Raw genomic sequence first — 13,668 nt, 5'->3', positions numbered from 1 at the left:
TGTGAAAGGTACCAATCCCCACTCAAAGCCCCTGTCACTTCCAATATGGCCTCGATAGCCAATCTGCTTCAAAAATCTGTTTCAGAAATGCCAGACTACAGACAGACTACATGCATTAATTTTACAGTCTATGGTGACAAATCAAAGCAGCAAAGGGTCAAACAAGCACCGTAGAGGACTTGTGTGCATACAACAAGTCGCCAAATCTCTTCCAGTGCCAAACATCTGATGACTGATTGATTGAAATGACCTCATAAAGTATTTCTCTCCTTGGGTGTCAACACAAGATGATCTGCAACAGCAGCCCAGTCACGTTCACAGCTCGTTGGCCTCGTGCCTTTATAGAATTAGCAGAAACTCTGTCTTTATTTCATAAATGTCAAAGAAATAAATAAAAACCAGCATCCAAGCTGAATCTGAAAATCTGAAGCCTTTTTTTCTTTTTGCATTTCGTTTCTGGGTTCGAGTTATATTTGAAAACAGATGTGAAAAGCCCAAGTTTTTCATTATGGTGTTAAGTAAGGCCACATTTGGGCTTCTTTGGAGTTTCACTGAGTCACAGCTTGACAGAGGGGGAGTTTTCAAAACGTGAATATTAAAACAAAGAAACTTAAATGGTAAAGGGTGGATTTTACACACACACACAAACACACACACTGTTCTCCGTCCTATCTCCCCCAAATCAATCTTGTATCTGCAAACTCCTTAACCGGCTCTGTGGGAGAAGCCGCCTGATTGTTTTCCCTTTAAGTAATAATACAGCAACACATATAGCCACAGGTCGATGCCGCGCTCATTATGGCCGCGGGCTGATAATAATTAACCGCAAATGTGAGTCGAAACAGGCCCCCGATGAGCCGGTGCCAAAGCAGGGTGCTCCCTGAGGAAACCGACGCAGCAGCTCGCTTCCACCGCTTATTTGGCTCGGCTGCTTCACAAAGAAACCAACGGACTCCAAATGGGATTTAGAGGATGAATTAAGTGGGGGGGTGAGCGGAGTCGACTGCTTTTGTGTTGCTCTGAGATTTCTGATAAGCTTGGCCTTGCATACGTTTACATCGAGCTAAAACATCAGGAATTATTATCATCCTCAAAGCGGGATGCTTCACATTCATTTTCCAGAAAGTCAGAGGTCAACTTTTCTGACTTCCAGGAGTCTGCTTCGAGAAAGAAAGGGGATTAAAGAAGACAACACGGAGTTTGTCCCTAATTTATACGGACTCTAAGTACAGAACAACCAGAAATCAAAAACAACAAAAAGCTGAATCCCCTTTGGGGGAGTCTGGGAAGCCAGATGTTCATGAGCCTCATGCTCACTGGAGTGCACATCTGAGTACCACCGAGTGTGTTTGTGTGGGCTCATGTGTGTGTGTGGAAAAGACAGGAGCGTTTCCTGATGTCCTGGCCAGATGTTGCTGATCCCTGCCACTCAACGCAGGGAGTTTTTCACGTCGCTCCTCGAGAAAAATTAATATTTACTGTTTCAAACTTTACTTTTTACTGCCAACCCTCTAAAAACGGACTAAAAACTGACCTCTTCTTAGGGTTTCAGGATAACGTCTGAGTGATTTCACCAGCTTTCTCCAGTGACTTACATCTAAAAGGCGAGTGTGTGTATTTTAATCCTGAAATGATGTGTGTGTGTTCACTTCTAGAGAGGGGATCCATCTGTGTCAGGTTAACCCACTGGGAGCCTCTCCCAGCAGGTAGTTCTTCAGAGCCTAAATCATCTGGACGGCCAGAAGCGTGAAATCCTTCCAGGCCCGGACAGATGTCTCCCTGTTCAGCCTGACGCAGACTTCAGTGACCTCCACGGACCTCCAGACCCTCAAAGAGGAGCTGATCACAAAATGCAGACCAGGCTGAGTGACTCCACAGCGCTGAGAAGAGACGAGGGTTAAGCTCGTGAAAATCACCAAAATCTTCCACACTTGTCGCCCATAGTCTCCTTTTTTTGTGTTTTGTTTCCGCGCGTGTAATAACGCAGCATTTTACAAAAACATTTAGACACTCGGTGGTTTCCAGTTGCCTTCCTGTCTGCTGGAGGCCTCACGGACCAGCTGATTGAGCTGGTGTTATGTTTTGAGCCTAGTTGGCCGGGTCCTGGGCCCTAATGGGTTCCAGCTGGGTCTGTGTGTCTGCATTAAGTCCTCAAGTGGGAAAGTGGCTGCAAAGTCAAACCACCTGGTGAGGCAGAGCTGCTGGGGAGGTGTGAAATAGCGGTGGACCAGGTTAACCCTGAAGAACAGGGAGCTGACGCAGCAGGACGCACAAACTAACTTATTTGTTTGTTATTAAACGTGAATGCGACTTCCTGATTGGACGACAGTCAGCCAACGGATGTCCACGCGGCTTAACTGGTCTCAGGTTTCATTTTTAAACTACCTGGCAGGCTAGGAAACAGCGAGGTGATAAGCTTTGCTTGATTTAACTTAAAGAGGGGGTATCCTGCTTTCCAATATTTTAAAGAGGGGTACAAATAAGAATGCTGGATGTTCAAACTAAACGTGTGCAGATTTTCAAACCTCTGAATATTCATGTGAATGGTGTCTGATCAAGTTCTAAAAATAGCATGAGATTTTAAAGAGATTTGATGAGACTTTGATGAAATTTTGACAAGATTTTGCTGAGATTTGGATGAGATTTTGACTAGACTTTACAAGATTTTGGCAAGACTTTCTTGAGACTTTGATGAGACTATAATAAAATTTTGATGAGATTCTGATGAGATTTTGACTAGACTTTGATGAGTTTTTGATGAGATTTGGATGAGATTTGGATGAGATTCTGACAAAATCTGACAACATTTTGATGAGATTTACACATAATTTTTACAAGATTTTGACAAGTTTTAACAAGACTTGCTGAAATGATATTATCCCATAAGGATCTCCACCATAGCAATAGCTGAGTCCCTTACAGGCCTTAAAAAAAGCTGGCCAATCAGAAAGAAGGGGGTCTATGGAAGCCTTAAAGAGACACCACCAAAACAAAGTGGTTCTCCAAAGCACCTTAATAAGAAAACCACTCCTGTGCAGCTACTACGGGAGCACCAGAGGGGCAGAATAAAGTAAAAAAACAATAAGAAAAATTTTTTAGTACCCCCTCTTTGAGGCAGGATTGGACTCCACACATTCAAACACACACTCACTCTGTGTTATCAGCGCTGCGAGTGACCGCGCCACACTGCATCCATCACAGCTCGTCTCAGCCGACCCCTCAGCTCAGGCCGGGGATGGAAAATGGTGAGCAGTGTGGCTGATGAGCTGGTGAGAGATATTTATGAGGATCCTCATACGCAGCAGAACAGATCCCAGAAGGAGGAGGAGGAGGAGGAGGAGGACTTCCCGACCTGGGGCACTCCACTTTTTCCAGGATAGCACTTTACATGTTAGCCCCAGCTGTCAATCAGAGGCACAGCTCATCAGCGCTGAGTCCTCCTCTAAAGAGAGCAGGACGTTTATCTAACACATCTCAAAAAAAACAAAACAAAGAGACAAACTTCTAGAGGAGCAGAGTGAGTGAATTAAAAGCATGAGATACTTTCTGTTTTCCATGAAAAGGAAAAACTCGATAGCGTCTGAGCAAAGCTTTTGTCATCCCTTTCCAGCGACTGCTTAAAGAGGTCACTATGTGAAGGAGGAAATCAGTTCAGCACGCTTGGTGAAAAAACAAACCCGTCAGACTCGGTTACTGTGAGGGGGAAAGGGAGTGACAGTGAGAAAGAGCCAGTGTGATTCGGTCTTCTGTCATCCGCCTTCTGGATCTCCCCCGTACGCAAAACATGTTGCAAAGGAACGGGAGGGAGTGAAAGAGTGCGTCGCTGTAATCCATCTGGCATCCTTATGCTGCTGTTTAGCCCTGTGGTGACTTCAGAGATAGAAGATGAGCATGAAAGGGAATTACAACGAAGCCCTTTCACTGATTCCAAAAAGTCTGCTCCAAATTACTCTGAGAGCAAATATCGACTTAAACAGGCAGCTTTTCCTCTCTGCCTCGCTCCAAGTTCATGACTTCCTCCACAGACAAGGCCAAAAATGGGATGGGATAAGGACCAGCAGCCATTTGAGTCCCCCTGTGATGGATCGAACATGGCACTTATGCTAATTTGCCTCGTTTTTTGGCCGGCGCCGCTCGCATTCTTACACAGCGCAGGCTCCGTTTGGAATGTGCCGTTGTGGCAGTGCAACAAAACGGAGACGAAGATGCCGCTGCCGCTGCTGCTGCTTAAGCCCGAACTGTTTCTACTTACTATCTTTGCTGGATGGTTAGCAGACTCTGCGGCCTCAACCGAGGGCGGCACAAGCAACCACAAGGAGTGGGTCGAGCTTAGCGTGTTTTTCCTGCAATGCACTTTTTTTTGACATCTGGTGACACATTGCGTTAGAAAAGTCTTTCTGAAGAGGCACCTTGAAACTGTTTTCACCATGCAGCAGCTGTAACACTTGATAGAAAAGGTGCCCTGCTGCGTCCCATCTATTATCTAAACACACATCTGCTCGGATTGATATGCTTGAAGTGGGCCAATTTCACCTCTCTGCGCGCCGTGATAGCCGCTTATTTGTTCAGCTTTAATTGTGGAAGCTCCCGTCTGCAAGGCTTTACGGGAGCACAGCTGCAGAAAGGTGACACGTTGGCACCAGACCAGGACAATTTGATAGCGACCTGCGCTAGCTTTTTTCCAAATTAGCATAATTCAAATCAAAAATTCCTCCACCTATATGTGGCGCTGTCAGATGTTCAATGATAGAGGCCTTCTACACCTCTCAGGTATTTAACGTCGGCTATGATCATGAATATTATCTTAAAGATTGCACAAGCTCTTTGCCTCGTCTCACACACTGAATCACTCACCCAACATGTCCACATGTCTTATATTCATGCAGAGACTGACACATGAAATTGCATGCACATGCAAAAGCTGGTGCTCAGGCTTAATTTGGAGACACTCCCGAGGTCAAGGCTTCCTTCAGTCAGAAAGAAGAACATCTATATCAGTCATGAAAACAATCTGCTTCCGTGTTTAATTCAAGACTGTTGTGCACAGTTTCGAAAAATAAGATATCATAATTGCCGATGTCAGTTTGTGGGAGTCGTCCCGTCGAGGCTGGGCCTCGAACACGACGGTTCAGCCAGAGTTCAAGTCTACAGCCACTTTAATTTCCTCTATCTCTCTATTTACCTCCTGTTTTCCTCACCCTCTCCCTGTCTCACTTGTTGTGTAACACGCTGCTCGCTGCTGAGTGACGTCTCTCTTCAGCGGGCCAAACCAAACCCACCAAAAACCGGCCTCGCCCTGATCTCTCAGCGTCGTTCACGACTCGAGCGCTTTGTTTGCGTCTTCATCAAGTCGCTGTCAATGAGCTCTGATTTCCTGATCGGGAACATGTGTTTGAGTCCAAATTCTGCTGATGTGGAATAATCTAAAGAGGCGGCAGTGCTGACTCCATGGAGACATTACTTGATCACATGTGAAACAGTCAGTGGCGTATAATTAAAGAATTAGCTCTGAGCTGAGCTGGTGAAACTTTTCTGCCCCAGGAAGACAAAGCTGAGCGACTCAGGAGCGTCTTTGTTTGGGTTACTGAGGGGTTATTTCAACACAGCATGTCAGGTAGGAGATGATACTGACTCTGGTTAAAGTTCCTGGGGTCAAATGCTCATATTAACTTTAAATTCACACAAATCTACAAGAACAGCCATTTATGTCTCCTTTAACTCTTCATTCACCAAAAATAAAAAATACAGAACAATCACCTTCATGCCTCAGATTATAAAGCCTCTATATATTCATGTGTTGTAGAAATCACTGAATCTGTCTGTAAACTTATCAAGTTCTGATAAAAATAGTGCAAGACTTTGACAAGACTTTGATGATACTTTGATGAGACTTGGACGAGACTTGGACGAGACTTAGATAAGCTTTTGATAAGACTTTCGTGAGACTGTGACGTGATTCTGACAAGATGAGCATGAGACTTTCATTAGATTTTGATGAGACTTTGATGATACTTGGACGAGACTTTGATTAGACTTTGACGGAATTTCAATGAGACTTCCAGGAGACTTTCAGGAGACTTTGACAAGATTCTGACACAACTGACAAGACTTTGATGAGACTTTGATGAGACTTTGAGAAGACTTTCATGAGATTTTCACGAGATTTTAATGAAACTTTGATGAGACTTTGAGAAGACTTTCATGAGACTTTGACATGATTTTGTTGACAAGATTCTGAAGAGACTGTTAAGACTTTGATGAGACTCTGATGAGACTTTGATGAGACCTCGATGAGACTTTGATGAGACTGATGAGACTTTGACGAGACCTCGATGAGACTTTGATGACACTTTCAGGAGACTTTGACAAGATCTTGATCAGACTTCACAAGACTTTGACAAGACAGATGAGATTTTCATGAGATTTTATGAGACTTTGACAAGATTTTGATGAGATTTGGATGAGACCTTGACGAGACTTGGACGATATTTTGATATGATTTTTAAGAGATTTTGACATCATATTGACAAGACTTTGACGAAACTTTGGCGAGGCTTTGACAAGTTTGTTACGAGATTTTGATGAGAATAATGACATCATCCCATAAGGATCTCCACCAATGTAATAGCTCGTTCCTGACAGGCAACCGTAATGCTGGCCAATCAGAAAGAAGGGGGTCTATGGAAGCCTTAAAGCCTTTGTTTTTGTGACTGACATGTCATTTCAACACATCATGTGGAGTCAGAGATAATACTCGTTCTGGTTAAAGTTCCTGGGTTCCTTAAAAAGCCTCTAGTTCCTTCGACTACAGCTGAAAAACAGTTTGAACACTGACACAAATCTGCAGAAACAGCTGACTATGTCTCCTTAAACTCTTCATTTACCAAAAATAAACAATACACAACAACCACCCTCACTCCTTTTTTAGCCTGAGCTTCATCGTGCACCATCCACCCTACGAATACTGTTTTAATTTATATTTTCCGCCTCGCCTCTCAGATAGATCTGCCATGTTACGTGTCAGATTAGACAACCAGAACCTGCTCTGACATCTGCATTTGGGATAAGTTGATCCAAGCGTTGGTACGGGGCTGTATCCCTGAATTAATTCTGTTGTTGCTTCCCTGGAAGAGGTGCACAGCGATGTGATGTGATATTAATAAATCTGCCTGACACAGTAAAAGTACATACAAGTTCTGAAAAGACAAGCACAATTCAATCCAGGTTCCCTTAATTGAAACTCTGTCCCCCAGCTCCCTGATTAATTTAAACTCTGAACGTGATCTAAATTGACCCATCCAGCCGCGAGGTATTCGAGTAGCCCTGCTGATATGTCATCAGTCTGCGATCGTGGCCCCAATATTTCATCCGGCGGAGTGACTGACGATCATCTCTCATCAGAGGTAAACAAACGCTCGGCTCAGCCACCCTCCAGCTTTCCACAACCTTTCCTGTCTTTGTCTTTAATTATTCCTCGCCGTGTCTACAAAGCGCCCTTCTCCTCAGCCGTATTTATCTCGCCGTCTGACTCCTGATGCTCCAGATCTGGCTTCTATAAAGACATCGGATAAGATTACGGCTAAATCAGTCTTGTGGCTTTTTCTCTGGGAAACTTATGAAGTCCTTAAACCCTCCCAGTTATGAGTGGGCCCAGCAGGGCTGCAGTGGAAGGTTCCAGAAAGGAGTACGAAGTGAAATCTAATACAAGCGTCACTGATCCTCCAAATAATAAGGCACTGACAGGCTGGAATGATAGCACGATAACTCACAGGAGCTTGGTAAATCCAGCGCAGGTACATGACCCTTGCTTTGTAAAGAAGTCATTTTCTATGATGTATTCTTCGCTAATTCATCTGGCACATGCTCCGTTATCCTGCTCTCTCCTACTGCTCCGATCCTTTCGGATGAAAAGTGGGATTATTTGCGCTGTTGCACACATGGTTTTGGATCCATAACCGTTCTGTCTAGCAGTCGTTCATGGTTTAAAAAAAAAGAGGAAAGAAAGAAGGGAAACCACGGTGGGTTTAATGAAACAAAGAGGTAGCAGAGCCACAATTGGTTCGCAGGAAACCAATTTTGTGAGTCACAGGCTCCCAATTGGCTCTTCATAGCATCAGTCAGCGAGCAACAGACGATTTTCATTAGCCGGGAAAAAAATAACATGTTTTCAAAGAACATAAAACAGGAATGAAGTGAGAGGCAGATGTCTGTATATATTTAGTCTATCAGCCAAGGTCCTCGAGTGATTTCACATCAAAGCTGAGGACAGGGAGCCAAAAGTAACAGTTTCACTTCTCCTTCATGCATGTGACAGCATGTGATAGCTGTTTATTGGCTTTGGAAGTCAACCCAGGGTCAGGCTCGAGCCGCCGTAAGAGCGCGGCGTTCCTGCTGGGGAGATGAGGTGTGAGTGAATCATCATCCACACCATGAGAAGAAAACGGCGTTCAGCGTCGGAGGAGAAGACACCCAGCTTCCTGAAGCCTCCGGATAAGGAGGATGTCGTCTTCCTCTTCATGGGACCATCATTAGATCAGTCCAGGATCCAGTTCCCTGTCTCTCTGTCAGACTACATGCTGGAGAACAGCTGCTAACAATCAGTCTGGAGGAGGACTTAATGATACCTTGACATTAGAGCTCATACCCTGCCGTCCTCCAGACAGACAATCCTACCTGGCAACATTATCTACTTTGGATTTATAGCGAACAAGACGTAATTTTTTACTGTCTGATGAGGTCAGGTTTTAAAGCTGGGGGTTATTAACGTCAATATTGTCAAACTACCTGTATCATCTGGGTACGGTGACGAAAACAAAAACGAGACCACGCATTCGACTTTTTTCATAAATCATGTTGCAACCGAGTCGACAGTCTGTTTCTTTTCTGCTGCCAAAGCATCTTTCTCTAAAGCGATCCAGCAGGGTTCCTTAAATGCGATCCAGTCCTGCAAGATGTAACAACACGAAGAGACGAGTGGACACAGGAGGCCGCTCAGAGGCGTGCATGTGCTCCCACACCTTAGGTTTGGATCGAGGAGGAGTCAGGTATCCAGGTGTTTGTCTCTGCCACGCCAGGCTTGAGGAAACTCTCCGGAGCTGTGAGAGATTAATTAGTTAAACTGGGGCAGACATCAGTCTTCGAACAAGTCTCTCCGCCGTCGCCAGGGATACGGTGGAGGCGAGAGATGAAAAAGTGTTGATCATGCAGCTGGAATGGTGAGAATCTCTGCATTTGTGTTTCCTTTTCGCACACCTAACGGAGGAAGCTTTAAGTCCAGGTGAAGCCTCCTTCCTGACTTTGCGTTATCGTCCCTCAGCAGAGCCTGATCGCACAATTTGCATTCGAAAGATATCTGTGAAAGCAGCTGAAACTGCACTTTTCTTTGTCAGCTTTTCACACAGTTTCATTCGCCTGTTCTTTGTTCTCCTCTGAGGTAATTAAAGGATCGCGGCCTTGCTTTAGGGCACCTGTGAAAGAATTGGTATGAGCGGTAACCACATTCATCAAAGGGCGCTTGTGTTCTCGCCGAAAACAAACTGTTACTGTTACTTCATGTTCCTCTGCAGCCCCAGAGTGACATCTGTTAAGCCTTAAAGCTGCAGAGCCAAAAATAAAGTTGGGCCGGGCCTCTTTTTCTGTATTTACAGAAATCAGCTGGAGGACAAATGGTGGGATTCCTACTCAGTGGGAAGCCATGAAAAGCATGCAAGCATAGAACTTTACACACATGAAGGCGAGAGCACGCACACGTTGGCTGCATGTGCAACCCAAGCGAAGCTCGAAACACTCTCAGGCGTCACACGGCGCCATCCTCGAGTCTTATCTTCCAGCGAGGAAGAGGAAAAACCGCTCCTCAATCAGCTCTCCAGGCTAAACCTCTTTAATGGCAGCCTTATCGTAAAGCATCGATGACTTTGTTTCAGTCACTTCACATTCGCTGGGATTTGGATCATTTTGTCAGCGAGGGAATTGTTCGCTGCATCTTTGTGCTCTGACAAAGATGGATTTGCTCTGTTTACACTCCCTGTCGTATTGCAGCACAAAGCTGCAGCTTCGTGACTAATCGGCTGCTAAATCATCCGAGTTTTCCGACGCGGCGCCTGCTCATCAGGAGCTCATATCTTAGCAGCACTTAGTTAAGACCCACAATGAAGGTTTTGTCATGTTAATTTTACCTGTCGAGCCCAAAAAGTAGGCAGCAACGGGAAAAAAAAGCGCACGGAGGAAGAATTCTGCAAATCGAAGCCATGTGTTGAAACGGAGAAGCGACAGAAGATTTGATCAGGGAACAAATCTGATTTTACTGAAACAAAAAATGAACAAAACAGAATCAAAGGTGGAAGTTTTACTCATGACGGATGTGCAGGGCGCTGAGTTCACGTCTCAGCCTTGGATGCAGAAATCAAAAAAGAATTACAAATAAAGCATAATGACGCTCCCTGAGCCCTCACCTTTCTATCTGAATAATGATTTATAATCATATTAGCTCTCTCCGGAGCCCTGCTCTGGAAAAGTAAAAAGCTATTATCCAGTTGTCAGCTTCCAGGAGATGCCGTGGGGAGATGGAGCGATGATGCTGACACATGCACATACTGTAAGCTTCTCTTGAAGCCCTGTAGAAAGCGTGCACGGGTACATTCTGCTGCACGCAGGATAAAAAAGTGGAAAATGCACAAAACATGCATGCACAAATTGTTGTCTTGAGGTTATCTGGGTGCAAGGAGGAAACAAACGGAGAAATATGGTATAGCTGGAAAAAACACGCTGACAGGAAACCATACGGTGATAAACACTGACACATATATAGATAGATAGCACGCAGGAGAGAAAATAAGATATCATGCATCGCTGATCAATACTGTCAGCTGTTTGGACTAATCCTCTCAAATACATTTAGACAGAAATGATGCCGGAGCTGGATCAGATGTGATCTGGGGAAATTGGAAGGTGTTTACACAGGAATTTTCATTAAAGCAGTTTTTAGTTGACGGGTTTGACGTATCAGAGTGAAATTTTGAAAGAAGCAGGAAGAAAGGTGAGGGGGAAATAAACGTAAGGTACATGCTCGACGGTCAACAATATCTACACACACACACAAGCTGCTTACAGACGTCTAATTGTTGTTGCAGCAGCTCTCTCTTCTTTGTATGGTTCATTTGTTGGTCGTGGACACCAAATTGGTTGTGTCTTCAGTGATATTTTTACTATTTTTGCTCCTGCGTTTGTCATATAACTGGGGCTGCATTATTTACATGTGAAATCGGCTGTAAGCAGCCTGTAGCATGTCAGTGCTAACTGGTGCTAGGCCAGATGTTTCCCCACAAGGTGAAGAGAAGAGACAGACATGGACCTGTCCTTCCATCCATCATTATTGGGAAGGTAAGATCGTTTTCCAATAAGATGGACGAGCTAGCCATGCTAATCCAGCAATAGAAGGAATACCAGAAGGCAGAGTAGCATCATGCTAACACTAGACATGAACGCCACGTTGGAAGAGCTTCACCTGCTGTGAGCAGACAGGATCCAGGAGACAGAGACTGAACAGACTGCTGAAGAAGCTCAGTCCTGGACCCTTGGAGGTGGAGACTGGCTGAACTTGAGAACGATGGACAAGATGTCAGCAACTATTTTCTTATGGAGCTTTTTGCACTTTGGTGGCATGTCAGGAATTTAATCCCAGGTACCCTCTAATGCTATTTCATCCCAAGTTTTTCCTTTAAATCTTTAAATTTATGTTTTATTTTGGCGGATTTTGAAAAAAAAAGGTGACAAAGCCACTGAGACAGGTAGTGGCGGCCAGCTGGTTCGAACAGGTGTACAGACTGTGTGTTCCCATCAGATGGATTTGTGCACTTGGCCGCCGACCAGAGCCTGATGGATAAAGCCTGTTCTGCCCCTCGTCTTTCTGTTTCCCTCTTTTGTTTCTGCTCCTCTTCCTCTCCATCTCCCTTTTATTCTCTTCCCTCGCAGCCATTTTTTTTCATCTTTGGTTGGTACGCAGCAATGACACACATTCAAACGCAAGCACACACACACACAGGCGGCCATGCATGACCGGGCAAACAGTGTGCAGTGCAGGAAGCTGATGGGAGCGTAACTATGCTTGAAGGAAAACACACTTCCAGCAGCAGACGGAGAGAAAGACACAGGATTCGAGGAGGAAGAGTCATTTTTCTGTACCTTGGTGGATGTTTCAATCCTTGATGCAAACGAATGAACACAGGCCAGCTCCTTCCTCCTGGAAACAAAAGCACATCGTGTTAAAGAGTTAAATTATCCTGTATTAAAGTGGGACTTCTTCAAGACCTCTTAGAAAGCCCACACACTGACATTACTCTTATTCTCAGGGGTCGTATAAACTGGTCAAGGCTTTGGAGCAAACCTCATCCAACATCAAGGCCTGGTGGATTATTCCCACAAGTTGTGTGGTCTGAAAAACCAAACCCTCATGTCTGATTTCTCTCCATTGTTTCAGTGGATCAGATTTGAAGGGTTAACCCAAACTAACGCTCAGAGAGCGGTTGGTGAGTGTGTTTCTCCCGCATGTGGCAGGTTTGTCGTCGTTTCACATCCAAAAGGATATTTTTGTCGCTCCGCTGACGCAGCCCCCGGAGAGCTTGAGCAGCACGCAGAAGCATTTACCCTCTCCCCAAAAACCCTGAGAAACTTCTCTAAAGTAAGAAAAGATGCCTTCGCTATCTGCTTTCATGAGACGCCCGACCTCTCAGCCTCCACATCTGCAGCCAGTCCCTCAGGTCTGATCAGAAAAGACAGGATATGACCTCATCGGTGACCCTCTGTCCTGAGGAAGTGCTTCAAAAAGATTGGGGAGTTCATCTTTTGCACGAAAGATGAGGTTACACTCTAACCTTTTATGGAGAGGATGCTCTGGTTGTTTTTTTGCTTTTATGACCAACACATGTCAAGTCGGTGCGTAAAGTGCTTTCTATCTTTATTCTGTGCAGCTGTTTGACCAAAAACCAAACATCCATTCCTCGGCTCATCTTCTGTTCTGAAGCATCCTCTTTAAAATTCCTTTAATCCATCCTTTCCTCTCCCTCCCTGAGACTATTCAAGCCTTGCTATTTATTAAACTTTGAATCCTTTAATCCTAAATGCACGGCCTTATCCCTGGGAGCAGTGAGGAAATAAATCAGCATGTTTTCTTTTTTTTTCTGCCTTTTCTCCGTCAGCGAGGGGCTCACGTATGGAGCAGCAGCGCCTGTTTACTCGTAGCAGCATGTGGCTAACAAAGGCTCCAAGTGACAACCAAGGTTAATCCTATATGTCGCCATTATGCGGGGTCAAGCTCCCTTGCCATATATTTAGTGTGTCATTAATTTCCAACCTGCTACTGCGGCGGGAGGACTAAGCTCAGGTCCCTCTCTGCACACACACACACACACACGCACACACTCAGAGTCGCACAATGACTTGCTACATTAGCTAAATGGTCTCCTCTCCTCTCCTGTCTCTAATGAGTCGGGTCTCTGGATCATGTAGTCTATTCATCATTCTGCTTGTTCCAATCTATCTCTCCTTTTATCAGGGTTTCATTCGAGGGCCAAAGTCGTCAGAGGCGACATAAATCACCTGTCAGGACTGGTCCCTGGTCGCTCATAACGCTCTGTTAACGCTTGTAGCGCTGTTATTGAGAAAACAGTGGCA

At 44.9% G+C, this 13,668-nt stretch overlaps 1 protein-coding gene across 1 annotated transcript in view; it reads right to left on the bottom strand.

Annotated features, from left to right (window-relative positions):
* Nucleotides 1-12,234, bottom strand: part of LOC141785940 (metalloreductase STEAP3-like) — a 35,420-nt gene extending 23,186 nt beyond the window's left edge. The window contains exon 1 of the mRNA XM_074664569.1: nt 12,181-12,234. The gene's annotated coding sequence lies outside the window, so the exon portion shown is untranslated. The remainder of the gene's footprint in view (nt 1-12,180) is intronic.
* Between the last annotated feature and the right edge of the window lie 1,434 nt (nt 12,235-13,668).

This window comes from Halichoeres trimaculatus, unplaced genomic scaffold (assembly GCF_033239565.1).
Source record: "Halichoeres trimaculatus isolate MK-OKI-2021-1 unplaced genomic scaffold, fHalTri1.1 fHalTri1_scaffold_24, whole genome shotgun sequence".
Taxonomy (NCBI): Eukaryota; Metazoa; Chordata; class Actinopteri; order Labriformes; family Labridae; genus Halichoeres; species Halichoeres trimaculatus.
This window is presented reverse-complemented; position numbering and strand designations above follow the sequence as displayed.